The sequence below is a fragment of the Chanodichthys erythropterus genome, chromosome 8, assembly GCF_024489055.1.
Source record: "Chanodichthys erythropterus isolate Z2021 chromosome 8, ASM2448905v1, whole genome shotgun sequence".
NCBI classification, from domain to species: Eukaryota; Metazoa; Chordata; class Actinopteri; order Cypriniformes; family Xenocyprididae; genus Chanodichthys; species Chanodichthys erythropterus.
Window position 1 is genome coordinate 13,657,699 of NC_090228.1, and position 17,584 is coordinate 13,675,282.

Sequence of the window (17,584 nt, forward strand, 5' to 3'; positions counted from 1 at the left end):
CTGCGCCTACTCGCCCACACCATACTTTCATATCGCTCGCACCGTTCCTTCGTATCGCCCGCACCGTTCCTTCGTATCGCCCACACCGTTCCTTCGTATCGCCCGCACCGTTCCTTCATATCGCTGAGATCTGGCTGGGATTGAACCAGCAACCTCTGAACCTGTGAGGCAGCGCTCTTAACCTTTGAGCCACAGATCTCATGTCTGAACATGTGCGGGAACTTATATTTCACCTGTATGTTTCCTACAATAAACTAGAACAAAGCAACATCCTGAGCTGGGATTTGAACCCATGTCTCCAGCGAACCCTTATCAGCAGAGAACGTGTGTTTAGCCACCTGCGCCACTGTGGCTTTCACACTGGCTGCTGATGTTTGGAGCACTTTGTTGAATATATCATCAATCTATAACAATTTAATGTTAGTAGTGGTGCATCAACATGCTGAGCTGGGGTTTGAACCCATGTCTCCAGCGCACCCTTAGCAGCAGAAAACGTGTGTTTAGCCACTTGCACCACTGTTGCGCCGGCTTTCACTGTTTGCTGATGCTTGGAGCACTTTTTCGAATGTAACGTCAGTCGATAACAATTTAATGTTAGTAGTGGTGCATCAACATGCTGAGCTGGGGTTTGAACCCATGTCTCTAGCGCAGTCTTAGCATCAGAAAACATGTGTTTAGCCACCTGCGCCACTGTGGCTTTCACACTGGCTGCTGATGTTTGGGACACTTTGTTGAAGATATCATCAGTCTATAACAATTTAATGTGTGTAGTGATGCATCAACATGCTGAGGTGGGGTTTGAACCCATGACTTTATCAGCAGAAAACATGTGTTTAGCCACTAACGCCACTGTGGCTTTCATATTGAGAGCTGCTGTTTTGGCCTGTTTGTTTGATATAATGACAAAAATTTTACATAAGCAACTGTAGGATTTAAACACAGATCTCTTAGATGGAAGCACATCTCTTTATCACCTGAGGTGCTGATGTTTGCGTTTTTGCTTTTTAAAAACATGGATCACTAAATTGTTTAGATGTTGTAATTTTTTAGTATCATCAGTTTTTGCAGGTTTATAAATAAGTTTAATTATATTAAATAATGTTATTGTTTCAACAGTATTTGAGCAACTTTTTTTTTTGTTTTTTTTTATAGGACAGTAGAGCACGGATGGGAACGGGAGTGTGGCCAAGACATGATGGGACTAAAACAGGTGAGCCCACAGCACTTATATGTAGTAATGGAAACACTGCTTCATGAAGCTTTGAAACTTTTACCAATCGTTTGCTGGAATCAGTAGTTCAGAGCACAAATCAAATTGGCATTTGCAGCTAAATCAAACCTTTGAAACATTTCTGTTTCACCACTAGGTGGCATTAACCTAGTGAACCCATGAACCAGCAGCTAATACAGTTTTAACTGATCTAGGTAAGTTTTATAGTTAAGGTTCAGTTTTAGTGACAAACGTGTGTGTATAAATCAGGAATAGGCAACGTCACTCCTGGAGGGGCGCTGTCCTGCAGAGTTTAGCTCCAACCCCAGTCAAGCACACCTGAACAAGCTAACAAATGTCTTTGGGATTACTAGGCTGGTGAGTTTTTTATTTATTTTTTTAATCAGGGTTGGAGATAAACTCTGCAAACTCTCTAGGACTCTCTGTTGCTGGTATAAATGAACAAATAGAGAGTAATAGTTGTCTCTTTGTGGCCTGATTAGTCAAGCCCTCTTAAAGGAACACTCCACTTTTTTTGAAAATAGGCTCATTTTCCAACTCCCCTAGAGTTAAACAGTTGAGTTTTACCGTTTTCGAATCCATTCAGCCGATCTCTGGTTCTGGCGGTACCACTTTTAGCATAGCTTAGCATAGTTCATTGAAACTGATTAGACCGTTAGCATCGCGCTTAAAAATGACCAAAAAGTTTTGATATTTTTCCTATTTAAAACTTGACTCTTCTGCAGTGCAATGATATTACGCAGCGCCCGTGAGCCCCTGCTTGCACAGGGAACGTGCCTTGCAACCATGGAGACGTTTGTGAGAGACGCTGCGTAATATCATTGCGCTGCTGCAGCCATGATACGGCAGCAAAGTTCCTTGATTATTACGCCAGAATGGGAATATAGTTCCTAGCCATATCAGCCTAGAAAATCACAACTTTTCATTTTCCGCCGGTCTTAGTACACAATTTAACTACAGAAGAGTCAAGTTTTAAATAGGAAAAATATCAAAACTCTTTGGTCATTTTTAAGCGCGATGCTAACGGTCTAATCAGATTCAATGAACTATGCTAAGCTATGCTAAAAGTGGTACCGCCAGAACCGGAGATCGGCTGAATGGATTCGAAAACGGTAAAACTCAACATTTTAACTCTAGGGGAGTTGGAAAATGAGCCTATTTTCAAAAAAGTGGAGTGTTCCTTTAAAAACACAAAACAAACGAATAAATCAACAAATTATAGACACTTCATATTTCATTTGTACATTATAGATTTAAAGGGTGATTTGTAAAGGGTGTCATTATATGTTTGCACTGCATTCTTATAACATTTACACCATTTTGTAGGTGTCATCAGCATTTGGCGTTTCTCTTTGAAACAATCATTTTGCAAATCATTCATTTGAATTTATTTATAAAAGGAGTTTTGAAAAGCTCAATTCCTCCCTTCAATACTATGTAAAAGATGAGGTTGACACATTGTGACTTACTTTATATTTTCTGCAGAATCATTTGCAAACTAAGAATTATACAAACTTTCCCACTAATTACCCTTTTTGTGTTCTCAAACAGACAGAAAAAAACATTCTTCTACACCCTGAAAAAAGAGGTCATGGTCAATCGTGCAACACATTATAAGCTGTGAGTGGTAAGAACATCTTATTTTTGCAGATGCTTATTAGGCAAAATAACCTCAGTTTAGGTGACTTACTCAAATTCAACCAGACATCACAAGAAGGTGACGTGCAAAAATAGGGCCTGTCCTAAAATAAATACTTCAGCCTGATGTATTTACTTACATCATGTATTTCCTGTATTAGGCCCAAATGTTCAAGTGGGAGTGAAGATCGCAAGTGTGTGTAGAACTTTTGATCATTCAATAGGACAGGCTTAAATCATAGTGGTGTAAAATTGCAAGTAAAGTATATAGAGAGCTTTCTTAACATATTTTCAATACTTTGCACTTTTAAATGTCTGTTTAATAGTCCCTATATAACAGACCACACATTTTAGTAATTGTGATGCTTCTAATTAAGTATTAAAAAGAAGTTACAGATTTTTTTCTTAAAAACACCAACAAAATGTGCAAAACTGTAAGTTCAACTACCAAATTATATGTAATATCTAAATAATTTAAAGTTTTACTTGACATATTGTGATTTCGGGCCAGAACATGATGCATGATTGAATACGCTTCAGATACTAGGAAAGTAGGTCTAACAAATAAGAGAGAGAGAAACAAAATGTGCAGCACTGTGAGTCCCCAGGACTGGAGTTAAGCTCTTCAAACAGTCATCTGTAGATCCATTCCAACAGAAGTCATCTAATAAGGAAAAAATCAAGGGGTTATTTACCAGATGTTGCATTGATTTTTAAATGCTGTATTCAGTGAGTAAACACAAATGTATATGCCCTATGTATTGTAGGACAAATTTATTCATGTAATGACCAGTTTGCATTTCATATTACTCGTCTACATAGCCAAACATTTCTGCAATAATTGGCATTGACTGATAAAAGTATATTCTTCACAGAAATTCAAATTTTAGGTTGTTTACTGTTTAAATGCCGTCTAAAATCATATATTTTTTTTAATGTCACATGATTGGCCTCCAGAGTAATTAGGAAATTTGCCATCTGCTAATAGAGCCGCATTCTCAACCTGCAATGGCGTTTCGCTCCTAAATGAATCAGTGTTTTGAACCAATCAGTTGAATGAATGATTCTTGAGTCACTCACTTGTTTGGTTACTGAATCAATCGCCACCTACTGGCGTATAGATGTAGACACACGGAGTGATACAAACAGTAAACAGTCCCTACGCTGTTGGACTGAATACTTCAACTTTGGAACTAACTGATGCATTATATATCTACTGTGATTTGAGTAAATGTATAAATGTCAGTAAAATGTGAGTAAAACAATATATTTCTATCCTTAGGGGGCCAATTTAGGTACATTCCCACTGAAATTCATTCTCTTCTACAAGACGTGAAAGTGGCATAGAGCTTTTACCATTTGCAGGTGTATAAATCCCATGTCCTCCTGCTGTTTTCATACATTATTGCAGATACACTTATTGTCCACAAGGGGAGCTGACACACTGATCTGATCATGTCTGTTTAATCAATCAGTAAATAGCCACTTTTAGAAAATGTAGTCAGTAATATTTAGTCGTAATATCAGTCAATGGTTTATAGATTGACAGTCATTTTGATAAAAAATAATGATTTGTCTTCATCTGTCCTATGTTACTCTATCATGCTTTATTACTGCTTAAACCTTGAACTGACACAACACGAAAGCATTGTTTAACTGTGAACGAATATGATGCATATCATTTTAAATAGCTAAAGACAAACAAACAGCTACTTAAAACTTACTAAAAAAACTTACAAAAAGAAGAAACTCGACCCGTATTTTACGTATTTACACTTTGAACACGTGCCTTTGAGTGCATTTCATCAGTTTTACCCCATCAATTGAGAGCTGAACTGGTTCATTTTCTGAAACTGGTAGATCCATGTTGCTCTGCGGGTCAAGACCCCGACAAAATCATAGATTTGTCGGAAAATATATGAAATGTACGTTTCAGTCTCACCTACTACTATACTGGCCGCCATCTTCGGTTTGTGTTTCAACTGTTGATACACTTATTGACCACAAGAGGGAGTCGATCACCCGTTTGTCACTTACCTTTCACTTATTTATCAAAAATAGGGACGTTTGGTCGAGTATGAAAATGTAAAAAATACGCGTGACGTTTTGAAATATAGTCAGTGATACAACTTTGATACATCTTTCTGTTGGCTTTTAATACGACTCGTTTGGTAGAAACTGAAGTGCAGTTTTTCATCCGCTCCTCTAGGGTGCGTAAACGAGTTTCAAGTTCAGTTTGACAGATTCGGATGCTTGACAACCTATGTTGACAACATGATGCTTGTTACAGTCGTCACAACATCGTTTAAACTACATAAACTGTAAATGACAGCTCAGTGATAGTATATTAATGCCACTCAACAACATATTTCAGCCCATAAACAAACAAATCCGACACACGCTGCGTTAAAGTTCAGGAAGCAAAGATGTCACACGACTCACCTGTAAGTAAAATGAAGTGTTTTTCTCTTGCATTATTTTATTAACACTTTAAGTCATTAGTCTGTGCTTGTAAGTCGTTATTTAAGTTAAGTATTTATGTGCTGTTGCTTTTTGATATTTCATAGCAGGGCTTCTATGTTAGTTTATTTAGATTCATATTGTGACGATTGAATGTGTTGCATTTATTGTGACCCGACACAAACTATATAGTGAACGAACATGAACTAAAACCCACAAAACATTCATTTTATTGTGGTCTTTTAACGTAAAGTCTTGTTATTTTACAATTAGTCATGTATGAAGGCCAGTCCCATCTACTATGAAGGTTTATCTCATACTTTGTTTACATTCTGCACTGACAGACCTTTAGAATAATTAATGAAACGGTTGTTTTTGCATTGCCTTTATAATCTTTGAATAAATCGCCCTCTGATATTCATATTATAAAGTTAGAATAGTGTTTTTCCTCTTTTGTTGTAGTCTTACTATAGCTAATGATCTACTGTTAACACTTAGATTTGTGATCTTATTATCCTTTATTAAATGTTTATGTTGAATTAAAACCTGGTCTTAATCTTAAAAGATCCAAATATTGTAAATACTGCATTTAACCAACAAACATCTGTTTTGTTTGGTCAGCATTGAAGGATGGGAAGGAGTATGTTTGTTTCTCTGCAGTGTTCTTATAGTTCTGTGGCCTGTAAGACACTACAGTCATTTAATTAAAAGATTATTATTGATACAGCATTCATAATATACTATGTATTATATTTTTTACACTCTACAGCATTAGGACTTCAATTCATGTACATTTAACTATTATTTAGACTAACTTTTAAATTCTGATGTTTTAGATATACAGTGTGTTGTAATTATGGATGCATCGATGTATCGATCGGTTTATGCTCAATTTATAATAGATATAACAAACAGATGGTTTATTAACTAACTGTGTGAAGGCACTAGCAATGCTGTCTGAGCTTTAATGTTAACCAAATAACAAAATAGCACACTATTCTTAACTTTTATAACTTTCAAAAGTGTAGTGGAACCCATCCGAATGATGACCAAAACTTTACTGATGTTTTATTAAGTTTATTGTGTCCGTTTTCACTCCAAAAACATCACAAGAGCTAAACAAAACACAGCACATTAAACTCTCTCATCAACATACAGCGAATTACACAAAACACTTACTACAACTAACAGTTAACAAATACATACAGACCTTATGCTTTTTGGGCGGCGCATAATAAACTGGCAAACTTTAAATCTGCAAAATATCTCTGAAGAACTGTGTGCTCTCCTTTACCCATTTCACTCTGTAGACTAGAATACCTGTCAAAACAAGAGTCCCGCCTTAGTAAAGGAGATCATACACTTTTTTAAACTTACAAAAAGTATTAAAATGTATACAAAAACAAATTAGAAGATTAATCATAATAAAGTCTGTTACAATAAGGAAGGATTTAATTTATACAGTGAAGAATATGCAGTATTATTTTACATATTGTTTACTGTTAAACCTACCTAAAAAGCACAGTTTATTTTATATGTGTGTTTGTGTTGTTGTATTTATCATCCTGCTGAATGTTAAATGGATCAAATCCATGTTCATTGGAAATTATTTGATGATGCAGCAATAAATCTGCTAGTAGAATTTAATGCAGGTGTTTTTGAACTTTGCTGATTTAAAACATGATCAAAATACTATCTATTTTGATGACAGAATTTAAAATAAGAGAGCAAGTGACAAATATCAGAATCGACTAAAAATTGTTTGTTAAAATTGGTATCGTCCCCAAAAAATCCTATCAGTGCATCCCTAGTAGTAATGTTTGTTTATTTATATGTTTGTGTAAGGGAGGTGTTTGGAGCATACACTCAACAGAAGTACAGCTCTGGGACGTGTGGACAGACATTCACTGTAATGATGGACATCTGCTCTTGGACAGGTAAGACTTGTAACGTGTGAATGTGTGTTGTTTGGCGCAAAAAAAAAAAACGTAGGTTATCATCCTTTTCTTTTTGGAGGGTCAGTACTCTAAAAAGCAAATGATGGTAACCTAAATAGGTGGGGAAGGGACGGCGGGCCAATTTTTTTATACAGCTAATTTTTTTTCATTATATCAAAAAGTATAACCCCTTCTGTACATTGTGTCAGGGTTTGGGGGGGGACCCGAATCATCCCCACCCCTTCACACACACACCATTCACTCATATTGCTGAGATCTGGCTGGGATCGAACCAGCAACCTCTGAACCCATGAGGCAGCGCTCTTAACCTTTGAGCCACAGATCTCATGTCTGAATATCTGCGGGAACTTATATTTCACCTGTATGTGTCCTACCATAAAGTAGAACAAAGCAACATCCTGAGCTGGGTTTTGAACCCATGTTTCCAGCACACCCTTAGAAGCAGAGAACGTGTTTAGCCACCTGCGCCACTGTGGCTTTCACACTGGCTGCTGATGTTTGGAGCACTTTGTTGAATATATCATCAGTCTATAACAATTTAATGTTAGTAGTGATGCATCAACATGCTGAGGAGGGGTTTGAACCCATGTCTCCAACACAGCCTCACCAACAGAAAAAACATGCGTTTAGCCACTTGCACCATTGGGGCTTTCACGCTGAGTGATGGTGTTTTGGGCACTTTGTTGAATATAACATCAATAGATAACAATTTAACGTTAGCAGTAATGCAACAACATGCTGAGGAGGGGTTTGAACCCATGTCTCAGCGCAGCCTCACCAACAGAAAAAACATGCGTTTAGCCACTTGTGCCATTGGAGTTTTCACGCTGAGTGATGGTGTTTTGGGCACTTTGTTGAATATAACATCAATAGCTAACAATTTAACATTAGTAGTAATGCAACAACATGCTGAGGAGGGGTTTGAACCCATGTCTCCAGCGCAGCCTCACCAACAGAAAAAACATGCGTTTAGCTACTTGCACCATTGGGGCTTTCACGCTGAGTGTTGGTGTTTTGGGCACTTTGTTGAATATAACATCAATAGTTATCAATTTAACGTTAGCAGTAATGCAACAACAGGCTGAGGTGGGGTTTGAACCCATGTCTCCAACACAGCCTCACCAACAGAAAAAAACATGCGTTTAGCCACTTGTGCCATTGGGACTTTCACACTGAGTGATGGTGTTTTGGGCACTTTGTTGAATATAACATCAATAGATAACAATTTAATGTTAGTAGTAATGCAACAACATGCTGAGGAGAGGTTTGAACCCATGTCTCCAGCACAGCCTCACCAACAGAAAAAAAACACATGTTCAGCCACTTGCGCCATTGGGGCTTTCAGACTGAGCATTGGTGTTTTGGGCACTTTTTTGAATACAACATCAATAGCTAACAATTTAACATTAGTAGTAATGCAACAACATGCTGAGGAGGGGTTTGAACCCATGTCTCCAGCGCAGCCTCACCAACAGAAAAAACATGCATTTAGCTACTTGCGCCATTGGGGTTTTCACGCTGAGTGATGGTGTTTTGGGCACTTTGTTGAATATAACATCAATAGTTATCAATTTAACGTTAGTAGTAATGCAACAACATGCTGAGGAGGGGTTTGAACACATGTCTCCAGCGCAGCCTCACCAACAGAAAAAACATGCATTTAGCTACTTGCGCCATTGGGGTTTTCACGCTGAGCATTGGTGTTTTGGGCACTTTGTTGAATATAACATCAATAGTTATCAATTTAACGTTAGTAGTAATGCAACAACAGGCTGAGGTGGGGTTTGAACACATGTCTCCAGCGCAGCCTCACCAACAGAAAAAACATGCATTTAGCTACTTGCGCCATTGGGGTTTTCACGCTGAGTGATGGTGTTTTGGGCACTTTGTTGAATATAACATCAATAGTTATCAATTTAACGTTAGTAGTAATGCAACAACATGCTGAGGAGGGGTTTGAACCCATGTCTCCAGCGCAGCCTCACCAACAGAAAAAACATGCATTTAGCTACTTGCGCCATTGGGGTTTTCACGCTGAGTGATGGTGTTTTGGGCACTTTGTTGAATATAACATCAATAGTTATCAATTTAACATTAGTAGTAATGCAACAACATGCTGAGGAGGGGTTTGAACCCATGTCTCCAGCGCAGCCTCACCAACAGAAAAAACATGCATTTAGCTACTTGCGCCATTGGGGTTTTCACGCTGAGTGATGGTGTTTTGGGCACTTTGTTGAATATAACATCAATAGTTATCAATTTAACGTTAGTAGTAATGCAACAACATGCTGAGGAGGGGTTTGAACCCATGTCTCCAGCGCAGCCTCACCAACAGAAAAAACATGCGTTTAGCCACTTGCACCATTGGGACTTTCACGCTGAGTGATGGTGTTTTGGGCACTTTGTTGAATATAACATCAATAGCTAACAATTTAACGTTAGTAGTAATGCAACAACATGCTGAGGAGGGGTTTGAACCCATGTCTCCAGCGCAGCCTCACCAACAGAAAAAACATGCGTTTAGCCACTTGCACCATTGGGGCTTTCACGCTGAGTGATGGTGTTTTGGGCACTTTGTTGAATATAACATCAATAGTTAACAATTTAACGTTAGCAGTAATGCAACAACATGCTGAGGAGGGGTTTGAACCCATGTCTCCAGCGCAGCCTCACCAACAGAAAAAACATGCGTTTAGCCACTTGCACCATTGGGGCTTTCACGCTGAGTGATGGTGTTTTGGGCACTTTGTTGAATATAACATCAATAGCTAACAATTTAACGTTAGTAGTAATGCAACAACATGCTGAGGAGGGGTTTGAACCCATGTCTCCAGCGCAGCCTCACCAACAGAAAAAACATGCATTTAGCCAATTGCGCCATTGGGGCTTTCACGCTGAGTAATGGTGTTTTGGGCACTTTGTTGAATATAACATCAATAGTTATCAATTTAACGTTAGTAGTAATGCAACAACATGCTGAGGAGGGGTTTGAACCCATGTCTCCAGCGCAGCCTCACCAACAGAAAAAACATGCATTTAGCTACTTGCGCCATTGGGGTTTTCACGCTGAGCATTGGTGTTTTGGGCACTTTGTTGAATATAACATCAATAGTTATCAATTTAACATTAGTAGTAATGCAACAACATGCTGAGGAGGGGTTTGAACCCATGTCTCCAGCGCAGCCTCACCAACAGAAAAAACATGCGTTTAGCCACTTGCACCATTGGGACTTTCACGCTGAGTGATGGTGTTTTGGGCACTTTGTTGAATATAACATCAATAGTTATCAATTTAACGTTAGTAGTAATGCAACAACATGCTGAGGAGAGGTTTGAACCCATGTCTCCAGCACAGCCTCACCAACAGAAAAAAAACACATGTTCAGCCACTTGCGCCATTGGGGCTTTCAGACTGAGCATTGGTGTTTTGGGCACTTTGTTGAATATAACATCAATAGCTAACAATTTAACATTAGTAGTAATGCAACAACATGCTGAGGAGGGGTTTGAACCCATGTCTCCAGCGCAGCCTCACCAACAGAAAAAACATGCGTTTAGCCACTTGCGCCATTGGGGCTTTCACGCTGAGTGATGGTGTTTTGGGCACTTTGTTGAATATAACATCAATAGTTATCAATTTAACGTTAGTAGTAATGCAACAACATGCTGAGGAGGGGTTTGAACCCATGTCTCCAGCGCAGCCTCACCAACAGAAAAAACATGCGTTTAGCCACTTGCACCATTGGGGCTTTCACGCTGAGCATTGGTGTTTTGGGCACTTTGTTGAATATAACATCAATAGCTAATAATTTAACGTTAGTACTAATGCAACAATATGCTGAGGAGGGGTTTGAACCCATGTCTCCAGCGCAGCCTCACCAACAGAAAAAAACATGCGTTTAGCCACTTGCACCATTGGGGCTTTCACGCTGAGTGATGGTGTTTTGGGCACTTTGTTGAATATAACATCAATAGCTAACAATTTAACGTTAGTAGTAATGCAACAACATGCTGAGGAGGGGTTTGAACCCATGTCTCCAGCGCAGCCTCACCAACAGAAAAAACATGCATTTAGCTACTTGCGCCATTGGGGTTTTCACGCTGAGCATTGGTGTTTTGGGCACTTTGTTGAATATAACATCAATAGCTAACAATTCAACATTAGCAGTAATGCAACAACATGCTGAGGAGGGGTTTGAACCCATGTCTCCAGCGCAGCCTCACCAACAGAAAAAACATGCGTTTAGCCACTTGCACCATTGGGGCTTTCACGCTGAGTGATGGTGTTTTGGGCACTTTGTTGAATATAACATCAATAGCTAACAATTTAACGTTGGTAGTAATGCAACAACATGCTGAGGAGGGGTTTGAACCCATGTCTCCAGCGCAGCCTCACCAACATAAAAAACATGCGTTTAGCCACTTGCACCATTGGGGCTTTCACGCTGAGTGATGGTGTTTTGGGCACTTTGTTGAATATAACATCAATAGCTAACAATTTAACGTTAGTAGTAATGCAACAACATGCTGAGGAGGGGTTTGAACCCATGTCTCCAGCGCAGCCTCACCAACAGAAAAAACATGCGTTTAGCCACTTGCACCATTGGGGCTTTCACGCTGAGTGATGGTGTTTTGGGCACTTTGTTGAATATAACATCAATAGCTAACAATTTAACGTTAGTAGTAATGCAACAACATGCTGAGGAGGGGTTTGAACCCATGTCTCCAGCGCAGCCTCACCAACAGAAAAACCATGCGTTTAGCCACTTGCACCATTGGGGCTTTCACACTAAGTATGGTGTTTTGGGCACTTTGTTGAATATAACATCAATAGCTAACAATTTAACGTTAGTAGTAAGGCAACAACATGCTGAGTTGGGGTTTGAACCCATGTCTCCAGCGCAGCCTCACCAACAGAAAAAACATGCGTTTAGCCACTTGCACCATTGGGGCTTTCACGCTGAGTGATGGTGTTTTGGGCACTTTGTTGAATATAACATCAATAGCTAACAATTTAACGTTAGTAGTAATGCAACAACATGCTGAGGAGGGGTTTGAACCCATGTCTCCAGCGCAGCCTCACCAACAGAAAAAACATGCGTTTAGCCAATTGCACCATTGGGGCTTTCACGCTGAGCATTGGTGTTTTGGGCACTTTGTTGAATATAACATCAATAGCTAACAATTTAACGTTAGTACTAATGCAACAACATGCTGAGGAGGGGTTTGAACCCATGTCTCCAGCGCAGCCTCACCAACATAAAAAACATGCGTTTAGCCACTTGCACCATTGGGGCTTTCACGCTGAGTGATGGTGTTTTGGGCACTTTGTTGAATATAACATCAATAGCTAACAATTTAACGTTGGTAGTAATGCAACAACATGCTGAGGAGGGGTTTGAACCCATGTCTCCAGCGCAGCCTCACCAACATAAAAAACATGCGTTTAGCCACTTGCACCATTGGGGCTTTCACGCTGAGTGATGGTGTTTTGGGCATTTTGTTGAATATAACATCAATAGCTAACAATTCAACATTAGCAGTAATGCAACAACATGCTGAGGAGGGGTTTGAACCCATGTCTCCAGCGCAGCCTCACCAACATAAAAAACATGCGTTTAGCCACTTGCACCATTGGGGCTTTCACGCTGAGTGATGGTGTTTTGGGCACTTTGTTGAATATAACATCAATAGCTAACAATTTAACGTTGGTAGTAATGCAACAACATGCTGAGGAGGGGTTTGAACACATGTCTCCAGCGCAGCCTCACCAACATAATAAACATGCGTTTAGCCACTTGCACCATTGGGGCTTTCACGCTGAGTGATGGTGTTTTGGGCACTTTGTTGAATATAACATCAATAGTTAACAATTTAACGTTAGCAGTAATGCAACAACATGCTGAGGAGGGGTTTGAACCCATGTCTCCAGCGCAGCCTCACCAACATAAAAAACATGCGTTTAGCCACTTGCACCATTGGGGCTTTCACGCTGAGTGATGGTGTTTTGGGCACTTTGTTGAATATAACATCAATAGTTAACAATTTAACGTTAGCAGTAATGCAACAACATGCTGAGGAGGGGTTTGAACCCATGTCTCCAGCGCAGCCTCACCAACAGAAAAAACATGCGTTTAGCCAATTGCACCATTGGGGCTTTCACGTTGAGCATTGGTGTTTTGGGCACTTTGTTGAATAAAACATCAATAGCTAACAATTTAACATTAGTAGTAAGGCAACAACATGCTGAGGAGGGGTTTGAACCCATGTCTCCAGCGCAGCCTCACCAACAGAAAAAACATGCGTTTAGCCACTTGCACCATTGGGGCTTTCACACTGAGTGATGGTGTTTTGGGCACTTTGTTGAAAATAACATCAATAGCTAACAATTTAACATTAGTAGTAATACAACAACATGCTGAGGAGGGGTTTGAACCCATGTCTCAAGCGCAAAAGCATCCCCTCATTCCACAGAGATCTGGCTGGACTTGAACCAACAACCTCTGAAACTGTGAGGCAGCGCTCTTACCCGTGAGCCAGAGATCTCTCATGTGGACCAGTGAAGGAACTTATATTTCACCTGTATGTGAGCTGGGATTTTTCAATAAACCAGTTAAAGTGCTGCTGCATGAGTTTTCACTTACATGTAACATGCTGAGGTGGGGTTTGAACCCAAGCCTTTATCGATGCCCAATCTGCCGTCAACGTGTGTTTAGCCATGCACCATCATGGCTCTCACACTGAGTGCTGACGTTTGGGCAATTTTGCTGAATATATCATGACCAAACGACAACACTATAACTCCTGTGCCACTGACAAATGAAGATTCTTTGTGCTATTATAAATGTAATGTTAGTGTAATGTTATGTAATGTAATGTTAGAATATGGAGTAACGTCTTTGTTGATTTATATCTTTGCCCTACAGAATAAGGGATGTGTTTGGACCGTTACACTCAACCAACAGAAGCAGAGCTCTGGGACGTGTGGACAGCCATTGGTTGTAATGATGGACATCTGCTCATGTACAGGTAAGGCTTCTAATTTTTTTATTTTATTTTTTTACATACATTTTTTTTTTTTTTCAGGCAAAAGCATAACCACAGATGGAGACCCATGATCACCTGCACCTTCTCACTTACACCACACCTTTATTTCAATGACATCTGGCTGGACTTGAACCAACAACCTCTGAACCCGTGAGGCAGTGCTGTTGACCTGTGAGCCACAGATCTCTTGAGCGAACACATTAAGGAACTTATATTTCACCTGGATGTGATCTGGTATTTTCCACTAAACCAGTTAAAGTGCTGCTGCATGAGTTCTCACATACTTGTAACCTGCTGAGGTGGGGTTTGAACCCAAGCCTTTGTCAAAGCAGATGAATCGCCTTTGATAATGAACACGATATTGCGTAGCTTGTCAGTGAACTACGGCTCGGTCTATTAAATGCAACATTAGGGCATTTCTGTGGTTCAACACTAGGGGGTTTGTGACCATCAGGTGAACCCATGAAACAATGTTTAATACATGATTTCAACTGATCTGGGTCAGTTTTATATTCAGGTTCAGTTTTAATGACAAACACAATTGTGTATAATGGAAAAATGAAGACTGATGGTTAATTGTCTTTCAGTTAGTCAAATACTGATTATTCAAATACCTTCAAAAACCAAACTACAAATTAATAAAATTACACAGTTTTTACATGCACTTCATATTTAATAGTATTTAATGATTTGTAAATTACATTTAACTAATTACACTTTAATTGAAATATATAGGGTTTCTTTGCACTTCTTTTGGCTCTTTTCTCGTTGCATTTACACCATTTTGACCAGCAGGTGTCAGCAGGTTCTCCCATCACTTTCCACAGCTGGAGGATCCCACAGGTTTCATCAATGCGTATCCATTCAGAGCAAGAGCGGGATATATTGTGCCATCCTGTAATGGGAATGAATGTTGGGACGTTTTTTATCTTAAAATAAATTTACTACATAATTTCTGTTAATCTTGCACAGTGTGTGATATGATGATTAATCTAATCTAATCTAATGATTAGTCATGTATATTATAAGTTTTATTTATTTCATGAAGTAATAAATAAGAGTCATGCAATATTGTATTCTGTCAATGAATACCAGGACAAACAGATAACATGGTTTGGAAATGGATCTCTAGCCAGGCGCTCCTCTTCCTTTCCTTCCTCAGAATTCCTTCAGTCTCTTTAATCCCGCTGGTGTCAATCGTACTTCATGTCCACAAGGAGGAGCTGTCAAATGTCCATATATGCTGCTTGAATCTGCAAATACTCATAAACAAACCATTAAAAGAGTACTGTAATGTCTTTCGTTGCTTTATTTCTGTTTGTATTTCAGCCATATGACTTTTAGTTCAACAAATCAGACATTTTATCTGTCTTACCCTTCCACATCCAGACAAAATCAAAGATTTACTTTAAAATATATATACGATTAAACATTTCTGTGGTTTCACTACAGATTGCTAAGAGTTTTTATCATATAAAACAGTTTACAATAAAACCCATCTCAACTCACCAGAGTCAGTGGCACAGGAAGACCTCATTAGTTCCCTCTCCCCCCAAAAAACTCAATGCAGTTTAAACAACTTTTATTTACATTATACAGAAAGAGCTTTAAATATGTGGTACTGGAGAAGAGTAATAACTACTTGAAATGGCTGCGAGTCTTTCATTTCACCGGTTTGTTTGAAAACAGAGTTAGAGAATCCCAGATACAAAACAACAGAGAAATATTCAAATATAAGTAAATAACATGAGCAAACTGTGCACCATGATAAACTGAAATGTATAAACTAGTGGGATGGGCTGTAAAATATTTAGAAAGCATATGTTTAACTGCATGTTAGACCCATCATACAGGTCATAATAACAGGAACATTAAGCTCATAAATGTGTGAAGCTCTGATGTTCTTGCTGCTTCATTGCACAACACCAACTATTAAAGTGTCATGAAAAACTAAAGCCCAGGAAGTCGAGGGCATCGACTGTTGAAGAGTTGAGTCAGAGAATCCCAGATCTACAAAACAACAGAAAAACATCATGAGAGAATGCTGCTCAATGAAAACCTGAATTGTGTAAATTAGCACAAACATCAGAGCTTCACAAAACACCAAGTAACTATTAACAAACATGAATCCAGTAGACTGTTACCTACAGTGACACCACAAAAGCATCAAAAGCTCTGCTGCTCATTATTCTACTTTATCAGCTTTAAAGGAATCATCTCCTTAGATTCACATGATAAAGATCATACAACAGCAGGGCTAAAGTTAGACTTTTAAACAGAGAATGACAAGTGTCTGACAAACAAAGAGCACCTTCTCCCAAATAACCCAGCAAACACATTAAAGCCCTGCTTTGACACATCAGAACAATACAAACTTAAACTTGAATTGAAATGAAGACTGCTGTATAATGTGTGGTATTGACTTCACAAGAGAAAAGCACTTTTAAGTGGAAAGTGACTTACAGGTGAGTCTTGTGATATTCTTGATTCCTGCACTTTATTACAGTGTGTGTCGGTTGTTTTTGCAGATGAGCTGAAGTATGTGCTGTTGAGTGACATGAAGAGTCTGTCACTGAGCTGTCATCTGCAGGATTTCTACTTTAATGTCCTTAAAACTATCAGAAGGTGTTGTGGCAACTGTCATCAGGTGTCATGCTGTTGTCAAGAATCCAAAGGTGTCATGCTGAACGTGAATCCCGCTTCCGCCCCCTAGTGGAGCGGATGGCGAACTGCACTTGTTTACCATCTGGTTTCTACCAGACGAATCGTATTAGCACCAAAAACATATTGAAAATGACTTCAGGTTGTGTCATTGACTCGGTTCTTAGGCGTCTATCTTATCTTAACATTTTCAGACTGGAAAATCCCTATTTATTACTTTAAATACAAGACAGCTGGTCAGCGGCTCCCTCCTGTGGCCAATAAGTGTATCAACAACATTACTAGAAATGCCAAATTCAAACTAGCTGTCTTTGGTGAGACGACAGAAATGTTGAATCTTATAGATTTTGAAGTAAATCTCTGATTTTGTCAGGATCTGGAGCAGCAGATGAATTTGGACTCTACTAGTTAATTGACTCAGATCAGCTCTCAGCTGGAAAGTACGACAGATAAAATGTCTGATGTGTTGAACTAAGAGTCACATGGCTGAAATACAAACACAAAGAAACAAAAGACATTAAAGTACTCTTTGAATGGTTTGTTTATGAGTAAAGAAGATATTTGAATCTTTTAATTCAAAGTGATCTTT

The 17,584-nt window shown here is 39.0% G+C and overlaps 2 long non-coding RNA genes across 2 annotated transcripts; one reads left to right on the plus strand and one right to left on the minus strand.

Annotated features, from left to right (window-relative positions):
• The first annotated feature begins 5,123 nt into the window (after window positions 1-5,123).
• LOC137023911 (uncharacterized) lies at window positions 5,124-15,649 on the plus strand. Its single transcript, XR_010895592.1, has 3 exons — window positions 5,124-5,313; window positions 7,175-7,266; window positions 14,214-15,649. It is a non-coding gene; the product is annotated as an uncharacterized lncRNA (long non-coding RNA).
• LOC137023914 (uncharacterized) lies at window positions 15,487-17,065 on the minus strand. The gene is made up of 3 exons (XR_010895594.1): window positions 16,798-17,065; window positions 15,710-16,344; window positions 15,487-15,587 (listed from the first exon to the last, which is right to left on the minus strand). It is a non-coding gene; the product is annotated as an uncharacterized lncRNA (long non-coding RNA).
• Window positions 17,066-17,584: the final 519 nt, after the last annotated feature.